Here is a 24,471-nt window from a genome sequence, read left to right on the forward strand (position 1 = left end):
TTCTAACACAAAGCTCAGTGCAGCACTTCAGTCCAGACATATCAGTTTTCGTGTACTTCTATGCCAACAGCAATATCGGAGCACGTATTACAGGTGTTCTCATTCTTGACCACGCAAAAATGAATATTGTCGTGACTGTTAGAGATAAAGCAGATCTGTGTCAGCCGTAGTAATGTCCAGTGTCCGCGGCTAGTCAGAGAAAGCAGAAAAGGGGAAGATAAAAAGATCCACATCGATACTTCTGTAAGACACAAAGGAGTTTCAGAAAACAATGATGTCACCAAGCGAATTATTTGCACAGTGTTTTAGTGAATTAAATTACGTGTGAATTCTTCATTCTTCAGACAAAACACTTAAGCGAAATATTCGCCATATTTACTCGTGAACATTGCTCTGAAATTTTATCTTAGAACATGAAAATTGGTTGCTGAAAATAAGAGAATTTTCAGATATCAATGTACGTAACAAATTCCTTCAAATCTACAGAGATTTCAACGTGAGCTTCGAAAACTCCTGTCAAATGATTTATAACTAAGAGTTTAGTTTTTATTGGGCTTGATAGCACCATCCGATTAAAACCTCTACTTCCATATGAGGTTAACAGTTGCGTTTGAAAATGCTTTAATAAGCTATCTTTCCAAATGGGTAGTAATTGCTATGCGATATATCATTAAAGTGAATACATTGTTTTCAATTAAAAGTTCGATTGAGTTTCAGATGAAAATCAATTAGAATTTTTTTATATATAAAACTCTGAACATTTCCTCTCAAAATGCTTTACAAAGTAAATTTGTGGACTAAATATTGCCCCCTAACTCTTAAAAGATATAACAATTATCATAATTCGAATATACGTAATCTAAAATTTCCATTAAATCAATGGTTTGCTACTATTTAAAAACGTCTGAATGTCCTGCAATCGGATTTGCTCCTTGCTACTGAACCGCAAACGAGCACACTTATTGTTAATGATTAGTGTTTTGTTTTATTTCACTTATTTTTCTGCTATGCTCAATGGACTTCTCTCTTATGCGATAATCCTGCTTATGCGTGCTACAAACTTTATATCTACGGGTATCGAAACCTGTTCTGTCATTTTCTCTCTCCCATAAATTTTATCCACATCAACCCGATTGTAATTCTATCTACAAGAAGTACTGAAATATCGCTATTATACTGCAGAATAATTAGTTTTCTTTGTGATAATTCACACTGTAAAGAGTTGATTGACAGCCCTATCTCCCAACCACTTGTTGACAATCACTCCGCTCTGGATTCATTTCCCCTGGTGTCATTAACGACATGCAGAAGGCCTAGTCGTCTTTTTATTTTTTTCTGATCCAACCCACACATCACAGCGCACCACTTACACCAAATCCAAAGTGAAAGAAAGACTAGATTATTTGCCAAAAAAATTGATTGACACATTTCACGCATGAGCAATATTCTTTTGGTAACGCAGCTGTATGAATATCTTGTTGCAATATCCTGTCACATGATGCTTTATACTATGGCTCCCAAACTGTGCTCAATGGACTTCTCTGTTATGCGATAATCCTGCTTATGTGTGCTACAAATTCAGGACGCGTTTAAGAATTTCTGAAATTCCTAACACAATGTAGTTCCCGAACTTTCAACCTGCCATCCGAATATAAACAGAAAAACACGTTCTGTGAAAAGCATTACCGTTTTCCATTGCCGTTTTCAGTACCAGTTAAATTTCAAAAGGTTAAAAACACATAACTCCACGTATATTTTAAAATTAAGTGGTTTATTGTTACGCAAAGATTTAAAAGAGGATTGAGTCTGTGTTTTTGCCTTTTGAAATTTAAAGAGAAAAAACAGTCCGTGCCAATATATTTATAAAGATAAAATATCCATAAAACTTTTTGAAAAAATAGACAAAGCCATAAGCTACAGTAATACCACAAATGCTACTATCCTGATCCTGCATGGATTCTCACTTAAAAAATTTCATCTGGAAACTACCTTAGTTTGCCGTTTTCAGTACCAAAAACACTACATATTGGACCACAATTGTGCCCAAAGGATATGGTGTTAACATCTTAATTTTAGATACCTAATTTTAGTGAAGCCTGAAAGTAAAAGCTGACAAGAATTTAAATCTGTTGAAATCTTGATAGATTGAAAAATAAAACAGATTTAGAATAAAGAAGATTTATGAAAAAAAAGGCAATAAATGTATCACAACAAATGTACCAGCATAAAGATTTGGGCCTCACCTGGGACAAAGACCTTACGTTCTTGCCTCATTTTAATGTAATAACCAGCCATTTTATAAAAATATGTTTTTGAAATTTTAGGAAACTTGGTTCAACCTTAAGTTAAATAAGGAATAATACTGACTTAAAAGGGAATAAAAATCTGGCTTAATAATCTGCATATTTTTCCCTTCTATTACTGACAAAAATATTAAAATATCAGCTAATAAATGCTCTAAATTTTGACTGTAAATAATAGTTATTTTTCCTTGCATCCATATTTCGTGTACCTCGTTTCATGCTGTGAGTATTATAAGCATTTTATTATCATTTGTTGTCGTCTCTAACTTTTTTGTCTGACAGTCCTTTCACATAATCAACTCCATCCACACTACACCTGAAGAGTATAGGAAACAGTGACCCCTCTCAGGTGGTCCATAGCGAGTATCGCTACCGTCAGCCACTCTTTGAAACCAAGGATCACAAGTTCCTTTTTTTTTTCTTTTTTGTTTCAAATAAATATTGCCAACCTCCTGGAGCTTCTTAAGTCGATCCAGTCATGGGGAAGATAGGTAATCTTTCCATTTTCCTAAACGTGTTATGTTGAGGCACGTTTAGCAGGAACCGCCATTGAAAAAACAAAGGAAATCACTGCCATGTCGTATAAACAACCATCTCAAAAGTATACAATGAATGGAAAACAAAGGAGAATACAGCTCTAAAAGGAAGAAATGTGGCAGAAAGCCGGTACTCCAAGAACGAGACCACAGGAACTTAACGCGAATTGTGCGTCCGAATCGAAGGTCTAGTGTGCAGCAAATAACTGAAAAAATCAATTTAGGCAAAGAAAGTCCCATTTCCAGCCGAACTAGGCGACGGGAGTTGAAGAATCCGGAATTTGGTAGTCGTGTGACGATACGAAAGCCACTTCTTTCTGTAAAAAATCGAAAGATTCAACTGGAGTAGTGCTGTCAACGCCAAGACTGGACTGTGGAACAGTGGAAAAAGATCGTGTGCTCTGGCGAGTCTTATTTTATTTTTTTGCACCAATTGTAAGATGAAAGTGCGGCGTAAACCTCACGAAGCCACGCATCCAGACTGTGTCGTGTTCACCACTCAAGAGACCGGGGGTGATATCGTGGCATGGGATATGTTCTGTTGTTACGCACTGGGACCGCTCGTACCATTCTCCTAATGGTATGAGCGGTCAATGAAATGAATATGTTTCTGTTGAATCGGACAAACTTCACCCTGCAAAGCTTTATTTTTACTCAGATTGTGATGGATTCTTTCAAGACGACAATGCAACTATCGACTGTGCGCAAAAATTATAATCTGAATAGTTCGCGGAACATTCCCAAAGTCTCCAACATCTAATTCTCCAGATTTGAATCCATATGAGAATGTCTGGGATATGCTAAAAAGGGCAATTCAGCTTCACAGTGCTCTGCCGAAAACAATACAGCAGCTGACAAATTCTGATGTAGACAAACCTGGAACTATACTCGCTCAAAGGCCATACTAGATACTGAATAAAGGGTTCTAATTTTTTTGATCAGGGAGTGTATCATTTATTGGTTGGTTGGATATTTGAGACTATTAAAAATGGCAATATACTCGTATGTTAGTAACGATAAGCAAGAGAGAGAGAGAGAGAGAGAGAGAGAGAGATATTAGTATTACACTTATGAAACGGAGAATAAAAAGAGAAAAATATAGAGATAGAGAAATGCAGTTATCTTAACAAACAATATTCATTTTCAATTTTCAGTTAATAATGGAGGTAATTCAGTAGAAGAAATTGGATCGAATGATAGATGCGTCCCTTATTAATCAAAGGTATTATGTACGAAAGTTGTGAATGGCAAATTTGTGAATAACAGGTATGATGTAATTGTAGTGTCAAAAAATTTAAAAGAAAGAAGAATTAATTTTGCAAGTTTAGTTAAGAAATATTTGTCACATTTATTTAGAAGACAGCCTATTAGAAAGTATGATTAGATTGCATTTTATATTGACAAGATTTTGTGTTATAATTTATAGGAACAGTTATATGAATCGGAATTAAAATAATTGCTATTTACTGTAATACTGTTTAAGAGAAAGAAAGAAAGTTAAAATATAACATTTGAAATTTAAATGAAGAAGGTTCATTTATTAATATTTCTCCTTATGCAAATATGTAGATATATACGTAAAATAACTTTTTTTGCATAATAATTATTATAGTTTTCAGTTTCTCACGGGATATACACAATTCTGCTCAAAATGCATATTTGTAAAAATATTTATCTAAAAAATATCCTTCAGCTCTTCGATCTTCTGATTAAAGTGAGAATTATAACGTAGCAGTCAGTCTGCATTCTGGGGTTTAGTGCTTTGTGGGAACTATTGTCACTAAGGTTGACAATAATTGTCAGGGAATAATATATATTTAAATCTTTATTGCATTGCAATAATACGACCTTTCAGGACCAATATTCAAGGGTTTTACATCGAAAGCTAGAGGGCTCACATCAAATTATAGAGGTGGCAATTAAAAGGGGAATTAATAAGGTAAATTAGACTACTTCATAAGCATAAAGTGAGATAAAATTATACAAAATTTATAAAAAGGTAACAGCAGATAATGGCACTTTCCAACTGGACTTCCAGTGATATAATGGCGTAAATCTTCTGTTCTATAGTGTTATGCTTGGAGTAACGTCTTTTATATACTTTTTTGAATCCGGATGGAGATCTGCATCCAGGTTATGGACATTCTGAAACATGCTGGTAGGGTTGAAGCGGTCAGCTAGGTGGAGCCTATTATAGCTGGTGCGAAGAGATAGAAAGGCTCTGAGGGTTTGATGTGGGATCCACCAATAGCAAATGCCTCAGAAATCAGGAGAGCTGATGTAGCCTGTAATTAGTTTTTATGATGATATTCAGTCTTCCTTCCTCAACCTTTGATTTTATACTCTAGAGGTTTGTAATTGAGGGCTGCTGTAATGGTAGTAGTGTAGATGTCATTTGTGAGGTTATGTTTGCTTGCAAGTCACCTGATCATCCAATATTCGTCGGACTGAGCACTGCGGAGTATGAATGCGGAAGCAGAAGCCCAGGTTTCTGCACCATACAGGACTGAGAGATGAATCAGCCTACAAACGTATTTGATGGAAGTTGCAGAGTCTCGAACATGAAATAAATGCTGCTTTGCTGTCCATCTTAATCTATGTATTTTGATATGAAGAGCTTCAAGATGTCTGTGGAATTGCAGCTTTGGTTCAAATATCGCTCCTAGATCTGTGTGGTGGTAGACCCTCGGGATTAAAGGGCCGTTTAGCATCGTTGGAAGATGTGGTTTTGGCTTCAGTGAGAAGATCATCATTGCGGATTTTGAAAGATTTATTTGCATATCGAAGTTCAACAAATATTGAGCGAGGTGCAGATTTTTAAATTAATGACTTCAATGATTTGTTGGCGAAGGTCTGTTGGGTGGACTTCTGTGAAGAATAATCCAGAAATTATACTATACTACCAGAAATTATACTAACGTGGACTACCAACTTTAAAGCGAAGGATTCTATTGAACAGAACAGTCCTTAAGAAAAGAAGTACGTTGCCTTTGATTAGATAGTATTTCTCAGAGAAGTGGAAGAGGCTAGAGATATTTGCTGTGTCAAAAGCTTCTTGGACATCTAGATAGAAAACTGCGAGCTCGGAATTTTCTTGGAACATATATAGCAATGAGTTTGTTAAAGATGTTACAGTTGATCGTCCTTTCAGTGCATAATGTACTTGAGAAAGGCTTTGCAGTAGCATTTTGGGTGGTTAAGACTGGGAGTGAAACTTTCTCCATGAGTTTGAGTGGTGATGAGGCTTTGGCAATTGGTCTAAAATGGTTTATGTCATTTGGTGCACTGACTTTTGGAACTGGTATTACTCGGTATGCACTCCACTGACAAGAAAGTAGTTTTTTTAGAATGCCATTATATATATTAAGAAGAACATCTATGATAGAAGGGCTCAGATATTTAAGAAAAAACTGAAGAACCTTATCTTCTCCTCCTCTTCTCCAGAAGTTGTTGTCATTGGTAGAGAGTTAATGGAATTTATGAATTGTTCTCTCGAGATATGAATGCTTATCGGGGGGGGGAGAGTATGTCCACATCGTTTTCCAAATGCGAATTATTATTTGCCTTAAATCTGGTGATATGTTCAAGTCAGGCTGTCTGTAGGGTTAAGGTGGGTGAGAAATTCCGCTGTAGCCTGTGTATAAGGTGGTTTCCCTTTGTGCAGAATTTTTTGAAGGCAGTTTTTGATGGCTCCTGATTTTTCTCTGTTGGAGACCGCTCTTGTTTTGGAGTATACTGATCTGGCCCGTGGGTTATCTTAGGCCTTCCGTAGTGAGTGAAAGTGTTGCTTAAACTAGAATAAATTAGATAATTGCGGAGTCTATCGAACGTTTGTTCTTGTGGTGATGGTTATTTTCTTGGAAACACGTGTCCTAGCAACTAGATTCGACCATTGATTAAGCAGATCAATGGAAAGGTCAAGACCACAATCATTATGTACTAAAGTAATACTAAGATAAAGGGTGTAGAAAGAAAAACTAAAGAAAAGGGTGTAGAAAGAAAAACTAAAGAAAAGGGTGTAGAAAGAAAAACTAAAGAAAAGGATAATAAAAGAAAGGTAGGGAAGAAATAAATAACACAAATAAAGAAAGCAAATATATAGAGGTCTAATAAACTTCTTCGAATATAGCCCCCCCCCTACAGAGCTCTTCAATATTTATGCACCGTTAAGCATCGGAATAGTTTAAGAATGTAATTTTTAAAGACACAATAGTAAAGTTTCATTGCGTGACAGATAATGATCTTAAAGTTAGATAATATATGGATTGTTGGCTTTCTCACTCATTCTGTAGCTAAATCGTTATCTGATATATATATTTTTTTTTTGAGTGAAAATTATAAAAAATATATATTTTTGATAATTTAAAAAAATTAAAATTCACATAAATATTTTTATATTTTTAAATATGAAAATTTATTCAACATAAATATAAACGGCAGCCGTAGTGGAGTGGTTAAGCGCGAGGGTATAGAAGTACATGAGTTTGAATGATTGTTACCAGTCCACGTGACTATTAAACATGTTCTTGTATTCTCTTTATCGTGTGAACTCGTCTGACCTTATGTGGTTGTCTTCATAAAATTAAACTTTATAACATAAAAATAATTTTTCTGCTTAGGTTTCTTGGAGTGTATATACAGAAACAGAAAGACTTTAAAAGAAAGTTTTGAATTTTGAAATCTATTTATTTTGTTTTGAATAAATGTTCTTTAAAAAATGAAATATTTATTAATCTTTGAGATGAAGGAGCAGTGGAGTTCCTTGTTGTTACTCAGTAAAAATTAAGGCCCTGATGCGTCGGTGTATGGAGCCTAAAAATTTTGTGTATTCTGAGTTGGTCTGTCTGCTTTCCAGGATAATAAATCCGGGTTTCCTGGAGAGAAACCATGGAGCCCTATTCCCAAAACCGACTAATTCCATCACGGTGTGAACCCCCCCCCCCCAAATTTCTTCCATCTCAATGGCATTCGAACTCATGACCATTACCACATGGATGTGGAAAAACAGCAGTCGTAATCAATGTGCTAGCTGCATGGACCAAGGGAACAGTGGATGTTTCGATTCCAGTTCCCTTGAGTTTTGTTGACTCAGACAGTTTTCGGAAAGACGAAGGAAACAAGATGAATGGGACACATAGAACAAGCCATTTAGAGGATAAAAAACATCTTGCTGAGCTACACAATGCCTTTCATTTCATCGCTTCACTTCCGTACTGATGTTCCACTTTAGCAACGTAAAACTATTTTACAAGAAGGAAAAAAAAAAGCACCATACCACGCGACTAATTAATACACTTGATTACAATGAGCTGAAATTGTTCGTCGAAATTTAACGGAACAAACAAAGGCACTTGGCCTCACAACACCAGAAGCCCACTAATGACGAAGTTAATTAAAGTGTGTATTGTCTTCATGCACGGGAGGCATATAATTATTAGAAGAAACGGAACTGCATTGTATTGCGTGTTGGGTGAAAGGGGAAAGCCTGTGGTCGAACGCTGCAACAATGCAATTAGAACGGCAACAGAGACAGAGCAATCATGCCTGTCTAAATGTTCTTTGTATCCTCATATTACTCCTATCTGACCCCCAATCCCTTACGAAAAGGGGACGTTCAGTGTGGGTTTTGTCTTAATGAAGCAGACTATGGGGGGGGGGAACAAAGACCAGTAAAAACCAGGTCAAAGCCAATCCTACGTAGTTCCGCCAGACGGAGCAAACACTGAAAATATTGCTGAGATACGAAGGCGAATGGGGGAAGAGAACATTACGCTGATACTGTCCATTTTTGGCCTACTTTCATAACTCCGTTGTTGATATTGGAAGGTGGTGGTGTGGGGGAAGGGGGAGGGGGGAGGCTATCAGCGTGCTGCTGGACAGTACCTTTCACAGTCAAGGAAAGGGGTATTTGTACCACTTTCTCCAGAATTAAGAGACCCACTGGGAGAGCGGGGTACGTTTTCTCCGTTTCTGCACGCACACCTACAGGCGTATAGATATATAAAGCACAGGCTGTCAGCTCTGACAAACAGACGAATGCTGCCATCCTCTGCAGATACTGGTGTCAAGGCGTATGCCAGAACAATGAATTGTAAGGTATGTCTCTCTCTCTCTGTATTCAACAGTGTTTCCTCTGTGAAATATTTATTTTTAGCCACATTTAGTGCACGTGTATACTATTTTAATTGATACTTCCTCAAACACTTCGACCTTTCTAGAGGGTGGGCTAGAGAGGGAGGAGCTGAAAGGTACTTAATGAAGTAACAGTACTTATCGAAGCGGGTGTGATTTTTCATGGATTTACAGAACAAGGCATCAATAAATAGTGCTTCGAAGTCAAATAACATTAATATAAATAGTCCAGCCTGCAAGGATTCTCGGATATCAAATATTATCATAATTAGACCTACGCCATATGTATCAAACACCGATTTGATTTTTGATTTGCGAAGGAAATTATACCACCTATAGTCTCTTGTGGTTTAGTATACAGCATTGGCACTTGTACTGAAGTCGTATTTTTAGTTTCTTAGCTAATTGACTTATTCGGATAAATTCTTCGGTTTAATGGAGATATATATACTGTATATGTTTTTTTTTTTTTTTTTTTTTTTTTTGGCGCATTGACTATTTTAGTTATATCCCGTCAGTTCATCTGTCTATCGTCTATTACATCTTTATAAATGAGCCCTCACATACCGATTTACATGTTGTGCATGCTAGAAAACTCGGAGTAACTTACAGGGAAAATCCCAACTATCTTGCTTGAAATCGGCTAACTAGAGTCCCAAACTGAGGAGACTTAATAACTCTTTCAGTTTTTGATGGAGATTCAGACTATTCAAAATCGAAATCCCCTACTGTGATGGAGGATCTATTTAATGGGATTGTAACTGAAAGGCTCATTCGTAATATATTAAAAAATTCAAAATAACACTCAGAATTGAGGTTATTTCAATATCCTCAATTCTTCGACTCTAAAATCAAAGTAATATTTCAAAATAATAAATCAAAAGTAAAATAGTTTCTCCAATATTTTTACGTATTTTTATACGACTACTAAAAGTTTCTTTCTAATTTTTATTGTACATGCTTGCATTTGTGTAGATACAGTGCCCTGCCTCTGTGTATAAAGTTTGTCTTTAATAAGTGATGCCTTTGCCACTTCAAGAAAACTTGGATTGTTAAGTTAATCGCGAAGAATGATATATTAGTTTACTGTACTTTCTAAATTTTAATAATTGCTGAACAGATGTATTCCTTCCTCTAAGAAAAAAAATCCTGAAATCTGAGTACTGTATTAATATGAAGTTACATTTCTGCTTATTCCGGGTGTTACAGAGTATAATCGTAGTCAAGTGGTTATTGTAAGTATAGGATTACGCACGGCGCTTATCAATATTCTTTAAACCTCTATCTATCAACTTTTCTGGTCCTATCTGATTATCCAAGGGTATGAAAAGAAATTTATTAATTATAAGACACTGATTGTAGAAAACTATAACTGGTAACTGGCATGAATTAAATTTTTCAAATGTGCTACATATTTTAATCTTTTGGCTAACAAACACTTATGAAGAGTCGTATAATTTTTTTAAATTTTATGCATCCCCTTGAAATACCACCTACTATTTTTATATAGGCAAGAACCTTTAAAAGTTGGTAACATTTGAACAGGAAGCAGTTCACATGTTTTATGCCCTTGTTTTCATCCATAACTTTCAATCATATAAGTTATGGATGAAGATTTTTAGCTGCAAAAAGATGTTTTTCGCATTTACTTTTAATTATTTTTACTTCATGTTTTGTTTTTCGTCCTGAAGAAGTCACGAAACTGCCCAGTTTGGCTTCATGCTATTCTGTCAATAATATCCAACCCCTTAAACATTTTGGACCCTCTTTTACTCTGGATCCAAAACTGAACATAAGAAATATTAAGTACTCATTAAAACTAGTAGAAATGTAAGGTGTGTTTAACATATAAGATCCGTTCCTGCCTGCTGACTTTTAATTTGTTTTCCAGGTGTTTCTTCTGTTTTTGATATCTGCCGTTGTCTCAGCACAAGAGAAAGATGCTATAAAGGAAACTTTAGAAACATCCGAGACATCTCATTACATCTCCCATCCCGTGGTATACTTGACCCATCATCAAGGAGGTGAGGGTGACCGCGGCTACTTAAAGAAAGGCTACGACGACCAGGGCTACGGACACTATGCAGACAAGGGACACTACGGAAAGCAAGGATATGGTGCAAGTGGGGGTCACAAGGTTGCTAGCTACGGAGACCATGACGCCTATGGAAGCCAAGGTGACCATCATGATCGTTATGGCAAGCACAAAGTATACCTGAGGAATCGGGGATACGGCTACGAGAAGGCGTATTCGTACGACAAGCAGCTCCACCTACACGACGAAGATGCACACAAAGACGGACACCATAAGAAGTACGGAGTTCGTGACCATTATGGACACAAAGACCAAGGTCACTATGATCATTATGGACACAAACTATACGGAGGACACGATAAATACGGCAAACACGGCTACGGTAAGAAAGGCTATCTGACCTCAGGTTATGAGCAAGACAAGCAAGGATCAGGTCAGTACGGTGTCCAGTATGCTCCCGTGTATGGATATGGATACGGACACCATGCCCCCTCTTATGGCTACGCTACTTATCACTAGTGAAGGTAAGCAAGCAATGCTATGCAGTATAAAGAGTGCGCGCGCGTGTGTGTGTCCCTGACTTCAGGGTTAAATTTGTTAAATTGAAATATCATTGAATAGTTTTACTTCCATTTCCTCATAAAATTATTTTTAATACCTTAAGGATTCGTTGTTGTCCTTTGCTCTTAAGAGCAGCTTAGATCAATGAAACAGCATTGACGTCACGATATATGTACTTAATATTCATTATTTCTCAATATTATTCGCATAAGATTTGAAAAGATGTAGCAGTGTTTCAAATTTGAAAGATGTTTTGCTAAAAACAAATTGATGTCTGAGGGTTGATTTCTACACTATTACTAACCAAGAACAGTTAACTATTAATATTAGCGAAATATTTATTAATATTAACTAATTAAAATGCATACTATTTGATAATTAACTGTATACTCGTATTAAATATCTACATAAAAATTTGTCCATGAACTAGTGTTATAAATAATAGTAAGGCCCGGATCAGATGTTGACTGGTGACATAAATAACTGCCTTTTGCGTCATTAATCATTTGCCCATTTCTTAATGATAAAACTGATGTCATAGAATAAAGGATATTATTAATTTATTATTAGTGGGGAATTTATTATTAATTTATTAGTAGTAGAACAGGATCCACAATAAATTCCCGATACGGTACGCAGGCCTGATAATATATCGCTGGTATTCAACAATGATAAAAGCGAGATGGACTCAAAATTTATAATTTATTCTCATACGAAATGACACCAGCGTGAAAACCTTGTAAATCTATCCACCAGTTGCACTGCTAATCACAAATTCAGAACTTATCCGGCTGCTTTGTCTCCCTCTCTTTTTGATTTTGGGAAGCTCCTTTCTTTTGTTGGAGATTAGAGGAGGGAAGTGGGGAGGAACCATCGCTGTATTTGAAAATCTTACCCTTTCATGGAGAGGTTATACGAACGAACACACACACACACACACAAATCATTATGAGTGTGGGTGTATTTGTACACATGTATAAACTGCGAAGTACGTGCATTTTACCACCGTTTCGCACAGGACATACTTTTCAGGGTAATAGTATGATGAATAATTTCTATGATTCTGAAGTAGTAAAATAAAAAAATAAAATTTAAAACGTATTGAGTGAAGGACATCGTGTGGGTCGTTTCTTAAACTATATGTAAAGAGATTTACAAAAGTAATTTTTCATCGTGGCACATCCCAAGTTGATCACTCATTTCTGACTTGAAAACAGAATCTCAAAGTGGGTTCGGAAACGTCATCAGCAAGTCAATTTAGAGTAATGAATTTTCTGGAGTGTAGAAATTTTATTTCTTGTATTATATATAAAGATCAATACGCTAATTATTTGTTAATTTTACATGGAGTACGGTGGGTTTTTTTGTTTGTTTTTCATATAATCTAAGATCAAAAAAATTGTTCACATAAAACATTTTGATAATGTTTGCACATATAATTTATAGCATATGATTCCGTAAAAAAATAACTACTGCCGAACCTCTTAGGTGGGACAAAGTGTAACGCATAGTACGAGAGTTCAGTTAACACTTCTTCCTTTTTATTATTCTTGAGTATTATAATACACCTTCCGCAGTTGTGATTTGTTTCTCTAAAGATATTCACGTGGAAATATGTATTTTAAATTTCACAGGTCATCTGTGACATTTTAGTAGTTTCGCCACTTGTCACTCGTTTGGGCGGATCTAGGTTGTTCGAATTCTGACATAGACCACAGAAATTTCTAAATGCCTCTTCTATCGGAGCTGTAGGTAGCCGATCTCAGACAGAGGAAGTAGAGTTTTTCTGCTGTACCAACTTTGCAAAGTGCATCAACCACTTTTCATTTTGAGAACTATAATCGCTTTCGGATAAATATCAGCATCCAGAAACGTAATAAATAATAATTTTAAAGCATAAAAGAAGTAACACTGCCGACTCGATATAGTTGACGATCTCAAAATAAGCACTTAAAACAATTAGAAAACATCTGAAACTTTTGTTGATGTAGTTACAAATGCAAGTACAAATATAATCGGTCAATTTGTTTATTTTATTAGATGTCTAGTTTGAAGGAATTTAAACGTTGAAACATCCAATTCATCTCACAGACGAATTATACAGCACCACGCTCATAAAGCGGAACCATCTTGTTTTTTTGGGACTTTATGACCTTTTCAGCGCCATTTGATTGAAGAAGGGATATTTTGTCCTCGGATGTCGTAACTTATTCTTATGGCCATAATTTTGGCGAAATATATATGGAAATTGCAAGGCCCTCTTATTTCAGTTATGTCCAAACTTTATGTAGTGGTGCTCGGCAAAGATTTCATAGCGTCTCTCCCTTCTTCATATTGAACAAGTTTTGCTACTAATAATGACAACACATTAAGCATTTTATTACGCCTAGCTATCGCGATTAAATGGAAATTTTAAACTTCTCTTTTTTGCCCCATTAATCTTAAAGTATCTTTTTACATTGGCAAGAGAAATTTATTCCTAGTGATAATAATTACTGTATTTAATGAATTTATTTTTTTTACTGTTTTATATAGCTTCCGATCACCACCACCATGTCCACGTCTACTACGGCACCCCATAAGGCAGGTCCTTGAACTCCACATCTGTCCATCCCACTTCTAGTTGGAAACAGTGCAACGTGTTACCCTGTTCGACTGCTACGTCTTGCGAAGATGACGCTTAGAAGGAGGGATTTGCTGCCAAATGTGCTATATTGATATTTTTACTTAATGTACATGTATTTCTCTTGTAAAAATAAATGCTGTAATTTTTGTTGGAAAGATTGTGTTGTTCGAAAAATACTAAATTTCTCACTAAGCTTCTTAAATGCCAATTACGTCTCTTGGGATACTTAGGAAATAACTGCACTGGTATATAAAAGTAAACAATTCAACTACCGCATGCTTTGTACAAGAACTGTATTATGTTCATAAATTATTTAAATTTATATTTCGGCCCTCACATTTAAGAACAAAAATTCTATTTATTAAACAGCATATTTAATTAAATTATTTAATCAATTTATTTATAATCAAAAACTAAATAAAATTTTAAAAAATAGAAAATAAGACATATCTGGTTTTCTTAAAAAGAAACTTTGCATCTTAGCTAAGAAGTGAATGCATAGAACTGATGCTATTAACTCACACAAGATTTGCCCCAAACGAATATCACAGATAAAAATAAATATTTACAGACACTAAAATAAAATAAAATAAAATTTCGTGATAATTGCAAGTATCACAGTATCTTTCGGGTTGGTTCGTCTATAGACTCTATACACAATAATAATAATAATAAATACAGATACGGACATTCGTTATTTAAATGAAGATAATAAGAATAACGATGAAATTTTAAAAAATAATGATAATTTATACTACAGGTCTGAATGCCAGGAAAGAAAAGCGATAAAAAAATGGACTAAGAAAATGGGATAAATTATGCGAACCACTGAGGATTTAGCTTATTAGATAGAATATATGACATTGCTGAACTATTATATAGAAAAACTAGAGGAGCAGTAGCGTAGCACACGATTCTTGATTAGACCGCGATTCGAGCCCGTGACCACCAAATACGGAGGATGCGGAAGGTCGGGGAATGACAACCGCATATCCCCAGCCCGAATAAAGGGTGAGGGTTGGCGTCAGGAAGGGCATCTGGCCGTAAAAATTGCATGCCAAAACAATAAAAACGCTGACCCCATATATGGGAAAAAGCGAGGACAAAAAAAAAGGAGGAAACACATTTTACTGAAGAGGGAAAATTCCATTACAACTAGATCTTGTTTTGATGCTGTGTCTGCACTTCTTTTGATATAAAAAGGAAATGATGTTTAACTAAAAGTGGATTGTGAAAAGCATTTTATAAAGTCAACAGTAAAAGTCTTATCTAATTCTTAAATCTCTGTCGAATTACTAACAAAGCTTAAAACTATATACTGTACACAGAAAAGTTTTTACTATCAAAAACCAAAAAGGATTATTGTCATTTGTTCAAATAATATCAGATTACTGACCAAGAAATCTTTAGTCATTCACCTATTTTAATTGACTGTATGTACAGATAATATAATTAAAGAATGCATATGTGGCCCGAAAAATGGTAACTGAAGTGTAATGCCTCTAAATGTGAGGTTATGCATTTGACAACCAGAAATTCTGAAGTGATGTATAAGTTGGAGGGAGGGGGGAGAGGAGCTAAAAGTGCAAGACGAAAAAGACTTAAGTGTTTCAGTCTGACTTGATTTTCCATGCAATGTAAAGAGGCGGCTAGGAAGGCACAAAGCGTCCTCTCCATGATTTATAGGAACTTTTCTAATTTTGAGAACGTCATTATCTCTCTTTACAAGGCGACTGCATTTGGAATACTGTATTCAGATCTGGAGATGACACCTAAGAAAAGACAAACCTTCTGGAGAGGGTTCAAAAGGCTACCAGATTAGTGATGAGTTATAATCGATGCAAATATGAAGGTGTGTACTGCAGAGTTTGACAACTAGATATCTCTAAATTGGTGTATAAAGCGCTGAAGAGGTTGAGTCAAATGAACGAGAACAGTTTTTTCTCCCTCTCGTCCGTGACGCAAGAACCAGGGGACATGAATATAAATCTCAGGGAATAACAAAACATTGGATCTCATAAAGTTCACCACATATTGTTGAATGTTGGAATAAACAATCGCAACGTCATGGAAACAACGAGTCTTCTCATCTTCTAAGTTTAAAGCAAAATTGGATGATTATTGCTTTGCGAGAATGGAAACAGTATAAATATTCTGTTTTATTTTAATTATTAGTATTATCATTATTTATTGATTTATTTTTGGTTGATGCAGAAAAAAAGTTTGCTTCCTTCCATCATTTGACTGTAGTAATAGCAATACTAATGAAAAGCATATTCGTATGAGACAGTCAATAATCTAACAATAAGAACCCTTTTATTCGAAAATGACTAAGCTATTTTCAGTAATAAGTGAAAGGATAATTTGCACAGATCAGTTTTTAAATAGTTATAAATAATAAAATTATTGAACAGGTAACAAAATTTAAATTCAGACTACATTATTAATCAAGAAGAAGAATATGCCAATTACTAAATAAATAACTTCATTAAAGCAACAGGTATACTGAACGATAGTTTTAAACCAAATTCAAACACAATTCATGAGAACCAACGCTATATTTCATGCCTCACAACTATTATATGGTTGTGAGGCATGAAAATTCCTAACACCTACTGATAAATATACAAAATAAAATAAAAATTAAACATACTAAATTAAAGCAGAATCTGTGCTGAATCAATGAGAACTTAGAACAAATCGGATTGATGGATACTGGATATTGGACTACAAAAGTAAGTATTAAAGCATAAACGAAAAGAGAAAAGTGAGAGATGAAACCACCAAAGTACCGATCTCATAACTTAACAATGATTATGAGATCGATACATGCTAATAGACCCATAGCCATGAAAGAGGGGAAAGAGTCCAATATTAATATACAGTATGGCCAGAAAAATACAAACTCGTGAATACTGAACCAACAGCTACTCAGTCACTGTTCTTATAATAGTGTGGCAGAGAAAAGTAATGTGTTGTGTTTTTTTTTTTTTTTTTTCATTTGATGATAGAAGCAGACTTTCCAGAAAAGTTGCTTTCTGCTGTTGTAAATAAAGTAAAGTTATGTTATAAAAAAGTTATTGTAAAACAAATAATGTTATATTGTAACAGATTTTAGCTAAAATGTCATATTAATCTAACTAACCATATTTTTCTTTGGCACTGAGAAATGAAGGTAAATCGAGGAATTAGAGGATCAAAGATTTGCATACTGACTAACCAACCTACATTAACTACATGCAATTACACCTTCAAAGCACTATCTTAAAAAAAAAAAAAAAAGGACGGGTGATTAATTTACATTTAATGATAATTATTAAATTTAAAAATACCTACTAGTATATACAGCCACACCACAGTAAAGTTTTATACTTCCAATACAGTAAATAAATAAATAAAAAGATAAACTACTACAGTCGATGGCCAAAGAATTATAAACATTTTGCAATTGGCGTCAAATGATAATTACAGTATTCAAATGTTAGTTGTCATATGGTATGATCACAGGTTCCTCGGTATCAGATAAATATTACGCTTTCCAGTCACTGATCGGTTTCCAGTCTATTCGGTCACAGGGAAGACAGGCGACCTTTCCAATTTTCAGAAAGGTGTTCTTATAATAGTTGTTGGAGCACGTTTAGCAGGAGCCACAATTGAGAAAACAAAAGCAATCTGGTATATATCGAAGTAACCATCTCAAAAGTATATAATGAGTCAATAGAAGACTGTAGCTCTACAAGGAAGGAATATGGGAGATGAACAAGACCACAGGGATTTAAAGCGAACTGTACGTTCGAATCGAGAGTTCAGTGTGCAACAAATGACTGAAAAAATCAATTTAGGCAAATAACATCCCATCTACAAATTCCGGGTTATTCAATTCCCTCCGAACTCTGCAGCGGGAGTTGAATAATCCGGAATTTGGTAGTCGTGCGCCTATACAAAAGCTACTTCTTTTTATAAAAATTCGAAAAATTCGACTGGAATAGTGCCGTAAATACCAAAATTGGGCTGTGGAACAGTAGAAAAAGATCATGTCGTCTGACAAGTCTCAATTTATACTTTTTTGCACCAATGGTAAGTTGAAAGTATGATGTCAATCTGTTGTTACTCACTGGGACCGTTAACACCATTAAGAGGTCTTGTTATCTCAAATGAATATCTTTCTTGTCGAATCGGGCCAACTTCACCCTGCAGTGCTTCATTTTATTCCAAATTGTAACGGATTCTTTCAAGAAGACAACGCAGCTATGCACCGTGCAAAAATTGTATCTGAATTCGAGAACATTCCCAAGATTTCCAACATCTACATTAGCCGCCTAATTCCCAATACCTGAATCCGATTGAGAATATCTGGATATTTGGAAAGAGCAATCCGGCTTCTGAGTTCTCTACCGACCATACCTAATGGAAGAATGGTCAAACCTGGAGCTAGGCTTCCTCAGACATCTAGCGGAATCCATACCACTACGTGTACCTGCTGTAATTCAGAAAAAAAAAAAAAAAAAAAAAAAGGTAGCCCGACTAGTTATTGAATAATGGTTTTTAACTTTTTGGCCACGAGTGTAGTAGTATATTAATAAAAGTACTCATGTGACGAAAGGCAGTAGTATTTCTTATTAAAACAGTTTTACATTAGAACGACATTGTGTTTACGAGAAATGGAAAATATAAATAAACATATACCAGTGCAAGTAAAACAGTTTTTTTAAAGACAGTATCCCATAATAGTAACGCAAAATATAGTAAAGAACATTAAAAACAACATAAAAATTCCAGTTGTTTGTATCAACAAAAAAATTATAGGAACATAGAAAATGGTTTGGAAGTTGTTTTCTTAGTGAGTTATTGGCAGAGTTTCCTCGCCAAGTTTTTGGTCTCCTCCTAGCTAAAACAGTCCTTGTAACTTTTGAGCTCACCTAAATAGTTTTAACCTACCCTCCCAAATTTCTGGATTTTGAGGTATGACATTTATGCCCCTAGATTTCGGTGCTTCGTGAAATCGTTATAATGTGAAGAAAGCGTTAATTTCTGATATCGAAGTTCGAAAGAAATTTTTAGTCGCACTAAATTTTGCTTGGAAGTTTTTTTTTTTTTTTTTTTTGGTAGTTGTTGGCGCATTGGCTTCTGTGGCCATAATGCACCTCCCAAGGTTTTTGCAGTACTTTGATCCAAGCCAGAGGCAGGATTCGAACCCGCGACCTTTGGGTTGTCAGGCAGGCACTTTACCCACCTGGCTAGCCCGGTCGGCTGCTTGGAAGTTAAGGATTACAAAACAAAAAATAGTGAAAGTTACTGTTAATATTACTAATGTGTATATGAAACAAAATTAACTAACGGAAGATGTCGGCCTAACATAATAAGACGAACAGCTATAAGGAACTTTTTGTCGAAAATAGTGTGATCTGTGGATATAATGGTTACTCAACAGCTGGATTGAATAACAAGTTGGAGAACTTGCGAGAATCGTTCTGTACTTGAGAGAAGAAGGCGACGTCACTTGTATAACCCTACCAGTTATACAAGTGACGTTATGGATGCTCTTAAAACGACAATCTCCAGCCACACAAACTGCTGCAATGAATTATTACAGTAGAATTAGTTTTCCTCGTCTTTTTTTTTTCATGCTATTTATCAAAATAAAAGATAAACAGGCAGTTTTACGACGGCTGATTAATATCAATTATCTGTAACAGCGCGAAATAAGTAGATACTATCAAATAGAAATTTTCAAAAAGCGGGAAGGGACAGAACCGGGAAGAGGAAATCTTATGGAAGTTGACGATATCAAGTGTGGTTTTCACTTGTGAAATAGAGCGAAAAGATATAGACTGAAGGTAGAATGTTGGGTGGAGATTAGCAGGAAGGGCGGTGTTGAAATAAGAACCAGCGAAAGTATATGGTAGCAGGAACCCACAGATTATTTGGATTTCTCAGTAGTGCAGTATAGTAATTAAACTGTATGGAACGTATATAAATATACTGGACAGCTATTTGCCAGCTTTTTCAATTTATTATCTGAAGAGATAAATGTATAGCCAGGGTGCACTTAAAAAGCTCTTACTAAGGACTATTTTTTGATGAACCTTGCTCATTCAATGATTAAAGCATCCGGAATTATTTTTAGTTTCAGTTTTTGTGTAGTATATGGAGATGAGAGTTAATCTGCAACAGAGGTCTTAAATCTTTGTCGGAAATTTGGGACTAATTGATAATTCTACTGAACTGCACGATTGCCAAAACAGCATAAACCATAAAACATGAACCATAAGCATGAACCATAAAACCTAAATATACAGAGAGAGCTAGAAACGGGTATAGTTATCTTACATGATCAAGGAAACGATAGAGATTCTTAAACGTTATTCTTATATTATAAATTAGTTCATCCTACAGTATACTTTGCATTATTAATTTAAGTTAGCTTTTAATGGTTAATTTCTATTAATAAAAAAGGTCCTTCAGCAAGATTAGCATTATTGCCTAAGGTCCATCCAATAAAGCGGTATTTATTAGTCCGTGTCTCATGGAAGATATTACAAGACTGGAAACTGCGGGATATGGACATGGAGGAGAATGGAAAGATAAAATGAGTTGATAATATTCTTCGCTTCTATTGCTATTCTTATTCCTCTACTTTTTTTTTGCTTCTTTCACCATACGCCTCCCAAATACCTCTATTTCAGTATTTCAATAGAACTGTTTGGGAAGCTTATTTCAATATTTATGGTTCACACCTTTCTTCCCACGCTCATAATCTTCGTCTTCTCACTATTTAATCTCATCGCAAACTTTCTTTAGCCTATTAACCAATTTCTGCAATCCTTCCTCACAATCTGCTACTAGTGCTGTATCATCTGCAAACCTAACATTCTCAATAACTTGTCCGTCCCATACAATTCTACTCATCCATATTTCCTTTATAAAATGCCCCTTCAACCATTTTTTCTATATATATATTAAATAAAGTCGGAGACCGACTTTATTTAATATCTCTCTCTAGGATGGGAGAAGGTGATACTTTTAGTATCACCTTCTCCCATCCTAATTACACTGCTCGATAAAATTAACAGACCAAATTGTTTTTCATGAATATTTTATTGTGAACAGTATCGCCGAGGACACTGTTCACAATAAAATGGGAGTTCCGTTTTAGCCTAAAAACAGATTCTATACGTTATTTCATCTGGAAAAATACGGTACCATCCCTCCAACATCAGAGAAACAGACACAGTGCAGGCGGTGTTTTCGTGTGGGGTGGAAGAATGATCAACGGCCGTACCTCTCTTCATGTTTTTGATAGGGGTGACATAACTGCGCAGAGGTACCGAGACCACATCCTTGAACCCTATGTATGACTTTTTAGGGGTGCAGTTGGCCCAGATTTTCTTTTCATTCACGACAACGTCACCGCGCATAGAACTCAAGTGGTGTAGAAATATCTTGAAACTGAAGATATCCAACGATTGCCGTAGCCAGCACGATCACCAGACTTAAATCCGATTGAACATGTGTGGGACGCATGTGGGCGTCGCATTGCATGCCACCAGCAAACCCCTCGGTCACTTGGTGAGCCAAGGTCTGCGCTGGTGAAAGAATGAGATTTCTTGCTGCAGAATCTTATAGAGGGCATGATTCACCATTGTCAGGACTGTTTAGTCGTTGGAGGGAATCATACGCCGTACTGGTGTTATGTGACCATATTTTCGAGCACCTTGTATGGACTTCTGTGATGTGACCTTTTTGCTAATTCTTATACAACCCTTATAAATGTCCCTTATACCTGTCCGAAGTTTCTCGCTGTCTCCTAATTTAATCGATATTCTATGATACACCACCATACCAAATTTTGTCGAACTTCATTGCAAGCTGCACAAATTACACCACGTTATCTATGTGTTCTGTTAATTTTGTCTAGCAGTGTATTACTTCTTGTGCCCAATATACAGTAATCTAATCATTCTTCTGTCCTTTCAGTTCTCTCCTGTCCCTTTCATACATTCAATATTTTAACCCAATTTACTCGATCCAAAACCTTTTCCAAATTTATAAAAAACGAGCATCTTTATTTGGATGTCTTACTGTCAAAGTTCTCATCTTGCCTACTGCATTCCTTGTTCCCTTCTCCCTCATGAGACAGGTACTTTGAATCGATATTTACAGAAAAGTGAGAAGAAATTGCAAGTGAAACTGGGAAGCATGAAATTAGAGATATTGAAATTTGATATTATTTATTTGAAAACCTTTCGAGCCTGAATGCGAGTAAGGCTCCAGGAGTTAATGGCACACTCAATAATTTTGAGTGAGCAGGAAAAAGAGTACATGGAACCATTAAGGTTAATTATGAGGACATCACTGGTCTCAGGAGAAATTTCCTTGTATTAGAGAAGTGCCAAAGTAAATACATAAAGGCGGTTCGAAGGGAAGTGACTCTAGACCAATCAGTCTGACTTCAGTGGCAGGGAAATTCATGGAAACAATGATCAAGAGTGCAGCACAAAATCATTTGGACAGTAATAGAATTCTGAAGGAAACAGCACGGTTTTGTAAAGGAAAAATCATGTTTAACCAAACAGGTTAACTATACTGACACAGACACTCCAACTGAATCTAGCGAATAATTTCGACATTGTAGTGAATTTCAGCAAAGCATTTGGCTCAGTCCCGCATCAGAAGTTACCTTATAAGGCCGGATCATGTTGGAATTACAGGAAAAATCCTTAGCTGGATCTTAGGGTGACTGCATGGTAGTAGGCAGAGGGTTATGATTAATAGTTACTTTTCAGATTGGGCTAACGTAAGAAGTGAGGTTCTTCCCCAAGGATCGGTACCACTCTTGTTTTTTGATTTTCTTAAATGATATTAACGAAGGGATACGGGGCGTAATGTCAAAATTTGCAGATGATGTCAAGATCGGCAGAGTAGTTACTGATCAGCACCAAGCAGGACTTCTTTAGGACGACTTAGATAAATTTCAAGGATGGTCAGAAAAGTGATAGCTATATTTTAATACAAAAAAAGGCAAGGTCTTACACTTCGGGAATAGCAATCCCAAAATTACTTAGACATTGGGTGGGCTGAATTAAAGACAGAACCAAGACATAGTCAGTAGAAGAAGAGGAAGCAGAAAGTAATTTGGGTGTTAAGATAAATCTTAATCTTAATCCCTGCCTATATCCTATTTCCTCTTCAGCAATTTCTTCATCGTTGGACATGAAGTTCTCCAAGCAGTGTAGATGGGTGATTGATGATTTATTGAGCATTTTCTTGTAGAGATAAGGAGGTCATAATCCCATTGTATAAGGCAATTGTGAGACAGCACTTGGAATACTGTGTTCAAGTATGGAAACCGCATTTAAGAAAAGGCATCCAGCTTCTTGAAAAGATCCAAAGATGGGAAATGCAACTGGTGAAATAGGAAAAAGGGTGATAAATCATATAAGGAAAGAATTCGAATATGTGGGCTACTTATTCGAAGTCTTTGGTGACTAGGCACCTTTAGAGGAGACGACCTAATCAATATATACAAGGCGCTGAGAGGAGAAAGTAAAATGAATGAGGATGAAAATTTCAGTTAGAAATAATTCCAGAACTAGAGACTATTAGGGAAGAGGTTTAGCATGGATTGGAGAAAGTTTTCTTTTAGCCAGAGAGCTGTTAATTACAGGGATAAGTTACCTCCATGGGTGGTTGAGGCTTACAGCTTGGGGAAATTCAAAGATCAGCTGGATAAGCACCTACTTGGAGAGTCAATAGGTAGTTTATTTATTTTATATTATTATTTTTTATTTTTGAGCTGGTGCAGAAAAAGAAAATAGATGAGCTTCCTTGAACTGTATGGCTAATACTATTACTAATAATTCTGTTAATCCTAAATCCACCCTAGTAACCTTACAAATTCCACTGGAATTGCATCATTACCTTATTTCCCTCCATTTCCTTTAACACTGCGATTACCTCTTGCTTCATTATGACTGGCCCTAAGCTGTTTTGATTCTTCATTTCTACATTATCAAAATCATTCTTTTTCTGCCGTTCGTTTGGCCTATATAATTCCCTTATATATTCCGCCTATCTCCCCTTATCTCCTCTGGTTTTCTTAGTACCTTGCCATTCCTTCCCTCTATAGCAACCTGACTTCTTCCTTTTCTCTCCTTTACTTGTATTCCTTACACCCACTTACATTAAATCGTATTTACCTAACTTTTCTAATACTTCTAATTCCCTAAAATCCCATCCCACCATTCCTCTATCTCTCTTGCTTTATCTGTTACTCGT

Source organism: Mastigoproctus giganteus, chromosome 11 (assembly GCF_048544385.1).
Source record: "Mastigoproctus giganteus isolate SK-2022 chromosome 11, ASM4854438v1, whole genome shotgun sequence".
Taxonomy (NCBI): Eukaryota; Metazoa; Arthropoda; class Arachnida; order Uropygi; family Thelyphonidae; genus Mastigoproctus; species Mastigoproctus giganteus.